Source organism: Macaca fascicularis, chromosome 7, assembly GCF_037993035.2.
Source record: "Macaca fascicularis isolate 582-1 chromosome 7, T2T-MFA8v1.1".
NCBI lineage: Eukaryota > Metazoa > Chordata > Mammalia > Primates > Cercopithecidae > Macaca > Macaca fascicularis.
Window position 1 is genome coordinate 172,495,592 of NC_088381.1, and position 7,565 is coordinate 172,503,156.

The 7,565-nt window shown below is 49.5% G+C and overlaps 1 long non-coding RNA gene across 1 annotated transcript; it reads left to right on the plus strand.

The window, feature by feature from the left end:
* The first annotated feature begins 738 nt into the window (after positions 1–738).
* On the plus strand, positions 739–2,998 carry LOC135971684 (uncharacterized). The gene is made up of 2 exons (XR_010587940.1): positions 739–856; positions 2,896–2,998. It is a non-coding gene; the product is annotated as an uncharacterized lncRNA (long non-coding RNA).
* The last annotated feature ends 4,567 nt before the right edge of the window (positions 2,999–7,565 follow it).

The window sequence follows — 7,565 nt, forward strand, 5'->3', positions numbered from 1 at the left end:
CACCCAAAGGGGAATGGAAAGTTGATTGGCAGCATCTGCCAAGTCCTGGAGAGGGTACCACATCCCGGAGCCCTGCGGGCCAGCAGTTGGTGTCCTACAGCTGACCAGGCCCAGGCTTGGGCTGCTGGCATCCCTCCTGAGGGCACCTGTGTTATGATAGCACGATTAGACCTGTACCCTGCAGAGAGGCAGAAACTGTCATTGCTAATTGGTAATTCCATAAATTAGACAGTAAAGACAGATGTTGTGAGTATTAAAAAAAACACTGTCAAATAATTGGGTTATTCTCATAAGAGGAGAGGTGATTTGCTACCTGTCAAACAGCATTTCACCCCTGCCTGTTGCCTGTCTAGCTGGATAGAGGCTGACTGGGGAGGGGCCCTAGGACCCAGGGCCCCTTAGAATTCTCCAGGGCCCCAACATCGGGGGCAGGGAGCCCCACTGCCGGCTGGGAGAGGCCTGGGCTTCCCCACTCCCCACAGTCCCCTTCCTTACTGTCTTTCCCATGGTGGACCTCCTCCGTGCCCCCCAAGCTCACGTGAGCAGCCCCCTTGCCCGGAAACTCTCTGTCTTCCTGTGCACCTCCTAGTCCTGGTAGACCCTGCTGATGGCATGCCTCCAGCAGGAAGCCTTCCTAGCCCCATGCAGATGCGGGGCCTATAGCCTCAACTGCAGCTCTGGGGAAGCTTCAGGGCTCACCCTTCAGGGCCTGGTGAGTCATGTTACTTCTTTCCCTCAGCATGAGCCCTGCCTGCCCGGTGCTCCTGGAGGTGAGGGATCACATCTGACAACACCACGGCCTTCATCCCACCTCCCACAGACCTGCCCTGATGACAACTGGGAGATGAAGCCGCAGGTGAGCGGGCTCGTCCTGGGGCTTCCGTACTCGCAGGGGCTTCGGTTCCTCCTGCAAGGTAATAGCAGACTCAGTGTGCACGAGACACATCTTGCCTATGAGCAGATAGCCTCGGGACAGGCAGCTCATGCCCTCCCTGGAGAGTCTGACCTTCAGCTCGATGCTCTGCCTGCCGAGAAACTTGGCCCCTGGGGCCTCCCCTGTTAGAACCTTCCCCAGCATGGGGGAGTGAAGGCCCCTGTAGAGAAGGCAGGACATGGGCTTCGTGGCGGACCCGGACAGGGGGCTGCCTTGCCTTCCTGTGTTGAGTTGAGCTGCTTCTCCATTCTGGGCCCCAGGACCCAGGGAGCTGCATTCTGGCCACTTGGCAGATTCTGGGCCAGCCTCAGGCAGGCCAGATTTTGGACAAGGAGAGGGCTGCTCTGAGGTAGGCAGTGGTCAGGTGTTGCTCTCTGCTGTGCCCCTCCAACTCTATGCACAGTTGGCAGGAAGCTGGGTCTCTGGGCCTGACAGCCCTGAGTGATCTGTGGGAGGGAGAGTGTGGAGAGACGGACAGGGCTGCAAACATATCTGAAGAGAGGCAGGAAGAGACCCGGGGTGACCCCAGGTGGAGCTGCCTCTGCCCTCTCCTGATTTCCTGCTCTGGCCCATCTTCTCCAGGTAACAAATGGCTCTGAAGCCCACCTCTGGCCTGCTTGCAGCCCCTTGGCAGTGCTGGGATGTAGGCTGGGTAGGGTATCCTTTATAGAAGCCCAGAGCAACAGATGAACTTGGGGAGGGCTCCCCTATGGAAGCGACTTTGGGACTGAGTCAAGGCAGGGAAGAACATTGCAGGCAGGGGCACAGCAAGTACAAAAGCCTTGGGGTGGCAGGGAATGCCAGGAGCATGCAGGGCCATGGCAGGGTGGCAGGGAGTGCCACAAGCACGCAGGGCTGCAACAGGGTGGCAGGGAATGTTAGGAGCATGCAGGGCTGTGGTGGGTGGGGTGGTTGAAGGGAAAGGGACAGTGTGGCAGTAACAGGGCCCCAGGGGTGGATGGAGCAGTTCATTTGGAAACAGTAGTCCACTGATCAAAAAGAGTCCTAAAGGAAATTTTAAAATTACCCAAAACAGTATAAAAAACAAACAAACCACAAACTAATAACCCTCATGAACACAGACACAAAATCCTTACCAAAATATTAGCAAACAGAAGTCAGTAGTATACAAAAAGAATCATATACTATGACTAGGCCGGGCGCGGTGGCTCAAGCCTGTAATCCCAGCACTTTGGGAGGCCGAGACGGGCAGATCACAAGGTCAGGAGATCGAGACCATCCTGGCTAACACGGTGAAACCCCGTCTCTACTAAAAAATACAAAAAACTAGCCGGGTGAGGCGGCGGGCGCCTGTAGTCCCAGCTACTCGGGAGGCTGAGGCAGGAGAATGGCCTGAACACTGGAGGCGGAGCTTGCAGTGAGCTGAGATCCGGCCACTGCACTCCAGCCTGGGCAACAGAGCAAGACTCTGTCTCAAAAAAAAAACAAAAAACAAAAAACAACAAAAACAAAAAAACAAAAAACATATACTATGACTAAGTGGGTTTATTTCAGGGATGCAAGGCTGGTTTAATATTTGAAATCAATCAATATCATTCATCATGTTAACAAGCTAAAGAGAAATATATCACATGATAGTATCAATCTGTGAAGAAAAATCATTTGACAAAATTCAGCACTCATTCGTGATAAATTGTCGGCAAACTGGGAATAGAGGGTGATACAGTTTGAATATAGCTTGTCCCCTCCAAAACTCATGTTGAAATTGGATTGCTATTGTGATGCTGTTGGGGAGCAGGACCTAATGGGAAGTGTTTAGGTCATGGGGATGGATCCCTAATGAATAGATTAATGCCATCTAACCAGAGTGCATTCTCCTTCTCTCAGGACCGGGTTAGTGACTGTGACAGTGGGTTGCTATAAAGCGAGATTTATCTTTGTGTTTGCTTTTGCATTGCACATGCCTGCTTGCCTTCCTGCTTCACCGTGTCTTGATACAGTACAAGGCCCCCACCAGAAGCTGAGTAAGGGCTGATGCTGTGCTCTTGGACTTTCCAGCCACCAGAATCATGAGCCAAATAAACTTCTTTTCTCTATAAATTACCCAGCCTCTCATGTTCTGTTTTAACAACACTAAGTAGACTAAGAGGGGAAGTTCTTCATTTGCTAAAGAACATCTACAAAAACTCTACAGCTAACTTTATATACTTAAAATTATAACTAACTATGTAATTAATACTGAGTTTCTTTTCCCAAGATTGAAACAAGTCAAGGATGTCTAATTTCACCATTCTTATTCAACATAGTGCCAGAAGTTCAAGCTCTTGCACTAAGACAATAAAAGCAAATAAAAGACATACTATACATATCTGAAAGGAAGGAATATGACTTTCCCTATTTGCAGAGGTTGTCTACATAGAAAATCCCAAAGAATTGACAAAATATTCCTAGAACTAATCAGGAATTCAGCGAGGTTTCAGTATACAAGATAAACATACAAAACTCAATTGTATTTCTATATCCTAGCAAAGAACATGTGGATGCTGAAATTAAAAATAGAATTACCATTTACGACTACTCAAAAATGAAATAGTTATAAATTTAGTAAAACATAGGACTTGTGCTAAACAATGTACAACACTGATGAAAGAAATCAAAGATATAAATAAGTAGAGAGAATGACTGTGTTCATGGATTAGAAGACAACATAGTAAAGAGGCCAATTCTCCCCAAATAGATATGTGGGTTTAATGCTATTTCTATAAAAATCCTAGCAAGCTTATTTTGTAGACATAGGCAAGATAATTATAAAATTTACATGAAAACAAGGAAGACTTAGAATAGCTGAAACAATTTTGAAAAAGAAGAATAAAAAAGATCATTCCATCCAATTTCAAGACTTTTTAGACAGCTATATTAGTCTAGACGGTGGTATTTGGCCAGTTGGCTGAGGGATGGACCCACAAATCAATGGACTAGAACAAGAGAACTTGGGAGTGAAGCTACACAAAAGTACCCAACTGATTTTTGACAAAGTGAGATTTCACAAAGTGCATAAGTAATTTAATGGAGGACAAATAGTCTTTCAACAAATGTTACTTGAGCAAAAAGAGAACCTCAATCTAAATGTATCACACGTTATTTAAAAATTAACTCAAACTGGCCAAACAGTTTGAGTGTGACAGGTGAAACTAAGAAACTCTTAGAAAAAAAGTGTAGGAGAAAACCTTTGGGATCCAGGGTTAGGCAAAGAGTTCATAGGCTTGACACCAAAAACATGCTCCTTAAAGGAAGCATTGATAAACTGGACTTCATCAAAATTACAAATTTTTGCTCTATGACAGAACCTGTTAAGAGGATGAACAAGCTACAGAGTAAGAGAAAATACCTGAAACCACATACCCGATAAAGGATTAGTATCTAGTATACACAAAGCACTCTCAAAACTCAACAGTAGACAAACCTTAACAATCCAGTTAGAAAATGTGCAAGACCCCTGCAAAGACATTTCATTGAAGAGAGAAGAGAGATGGCAAATAAACAGATGAAAAGATGTTTGACGTCATTAGCCACTGAGGAAATGCAAATTAAAACACAACGAGATGTCACTACACACTTATCAGAATGACTATTAAAAAGAATGAACACACCAAATGCTGATGAGGATGTGGAGAAGCTGGATGGGAACGTAACATACTACTGCCAGTCTAGAAAGACAGATTGGCAATTTCTTTAAAAACTCAATTACCCTACAATGCAGTTATTATATTCCTGGTCTTGTATTCCGGAGATATAAAGACATGTTCACATAAAACATGTACATTACTGATTAGAGCAGCTTTATTCACCATAGTCCTAAACCGAAGTCAATCCAGTTGTCCTTTGATGGGCAAGTGATTAAACAAACCGTGGTGCCTCCACACCATGGATTACCACTCAGCCAGGAAAAGGAGTGAGCTAGTGACACGTCCAACCACCTGGGTGAATCTCAGGAGAATTATGCTGAGTGAAAAACACCAGTCCCCAAAGCTTATATACTGTATGTATGGTTTCATGTATATAATGTTCTTGAAATGGTAAATTTATAGAAATAGAAGAGACTGGTGGTTAGCAGAAATTAAGGAGTGGGTGCAGGGGGTGAGAGGAAAAGTGGTCACAGCTACAAAAGGGCACCCTAAGGGTCCCTGAGGGGTGGGGCTATGTGTCTTGGCTGCATCCATCAACGCCCCGGTGGGGGATACTGTGCTAGAGTTTTGCTAGAGGTTTCCACTGGGGGAAATGGAATGAAGGACACATGGGATCTGTTTGTGCTATTTCTTGTAGCTGCTTGGGGATCAACAATAATTTCTCAATAAAAAGTACAATAAAGCAATAAAAACAACGAATAAAGGCACATGTATCACCAATTTAACCTGCTCGGGACATGGCCCCTCCCTGTTCTCACTCTGTAGCTCTTTTTCTCTGCTGGATGTTGGGTTTGGGGGAAGGCGGGGGTATGGGAGGAAGGGGCTGCTCTCAGAGCCTATGGAACTGCAGGCTCTTCTCATTGAAGGAGATGCATTTGCCAAGGTTAGGAACCTTCTGAAAATGCATCAGAGGAACCTGAGGCCTCTGAGGCTGGGGGAGTCCCCTTCTTCCCCCATGTTCCCTGAGGCAAGGGCCCAGCTTCTACCTCCAGGGCTCCCTCGCCAGGGCAGGCCCTGGATGGGCCTCTGAGCAGGTCCTGGCTCCATCTGCCTCCATCCCAGCCTGGATGTGTGTGTGGAGTGGACAACAGGCCTCCCAACTGCTGAGCAAGCTGCAGGACGCCTTTCTCAGCATCACGCTTGCTGCCTGTCTCAGCACAGCCTTGACGGGGGCCTTTGCTGAAACCCCAGGACGAAGCCCTGAGGCCAAAGGACGAGCCCGGGACAGGCCTGCTGGTGCCACTACCAGAATGCCTTACTGCTCCCTGTCCAAGGAGTGGCTGCAACACCGCCTTCTCCCTGGAACAGGCCAGCAGGGTGTGTGGGCGAGGCCTGTGGGTCACTGCACCAGGCGCCCTGCCTTGGGGTCGGCTGGACCTGTGGCCTCAGAGAACTCGATTCCTGGCTCCTGCTCTCTTCTCTGGCCTGTTGGGCTCACTGCTGCAGGCCCAGCGTGGACTCTCACCCAGGGTCGGTGCCTGGCACCTGGGGGCCCCTTGGGTGGAGGAACTCAGTCAGTCCCCTGGTGGTCTGAGCTGCCCGTTGGATGCCCAGCCCTGCCCAGTGGCCCCACCCCGCCCTGCCCGGCCCTGCCTCTGGGGTCTCCACCGGCCTCGGAACCGCCCAGTCATTCTCATCCCCAGTGTTTTAATTGAAATGCCCTACCAAGGGCTTAAATTAAAAATCAAATGCTCAAAGCACCAGTGCCTTTTAGATGACTAAATTAAAACCTAATTGAATTTTCCTAGGGAAAAATATCTTGTGGAAATTTAGTTAAGGGAGTGAAAGAGTGGGTCTTTAAAAATAGATATATATGGTTTCTAATTCAGAGTTATTTGCAAAGCAAATTAAAGAAATAAAAAAAAAAACCCTGCTCTGCCAATGGGGAGACTGGATCCAGACAAAGAGGAGCCTGCGAGGTGTGGTGAGCGCTGGGGGGAGCTGGGGGCCGACCCCACAGTCCTGCCCCCACTAGCCTGGCTCGGGGGCTGCCAGCCCTGGACCGGGCTCCTCCTGTGGGGCCGGTGCTTCCGTCCCCAGTGTAAGTGCCCACGTCCTATGTTCATGTGCTCTTGTTTTTCGGGCTTTAAGCTGGATCTATGGGGTCTGGGCTCAGCTACGCGGCTCCTCCCCATGGAAGCCAAGACACCTAGACCCCAAAGCCAACGAGGCAGAGCCGCCACCTCTCAGCCGCTCCTCAGCCTCACCCTTACTGCACCCCTGCCCGACTGAGGACAAGTCTGGCCCCATGTCTTTGTGTTTGCTGAGCCTTCTTCTATTTGGTGAAGGGATTAAACAAACAAACAAACAACAAAACAAAACAAAACAAAACCAAAACAACTGGAGCTCTCTGCTGAGAACCAGACTAAAGTGAGATCTCATTCTCGCATGGGACCCTCCCAGCACTGCCCCAGCTCCCAGAGGAGCAGAGCAGGCCTGGCTTTGACCACCAACACCCTGCCTTGGCCCCCACAGCGCCATGCCCACGGCAGGGGCACCTTGAAGACATGGGGCGCACTCCTCCACCCCAAATTTGGCCCAAATGTTGAGGCTTCTGACACTGCACACAGCCCGTGGGAGAGTGAAGGGCTCGTCACTCATGTGGTGGGGCTTTCTGGGGACGGCAAGGCAGCTCCCACGGTCTAGAAACAGCTTGGGAGAGCGGGAGGGCCTTGGCTTTGGGGTTGATGTGGCCGAGTGGAGGGTGGGGCTGGGTGGGCGGTCCCCAGGCTGGCCCAAGCTGGGGCGTTTGGAGTTTTCCAGGGTCCCAAGGAAGGAGCCCCCAGGACATAAAACGTGAGCCCAACTTTATGGCCTGTGACCTTCCAGCCTGACTGAGCACCTGCCCGGCCTCAAGGCTGTTTCTGCCAACGCTGTGTGCGATGCCCAGCAGGCGGGGCTGCGGTCTCCTTGGCCCTTGCCGTGGGCAGCCCCAGCCCATCTTCTGGGACTCAGAATTTCCCACTGGGCCCTCCCTCTGCCTC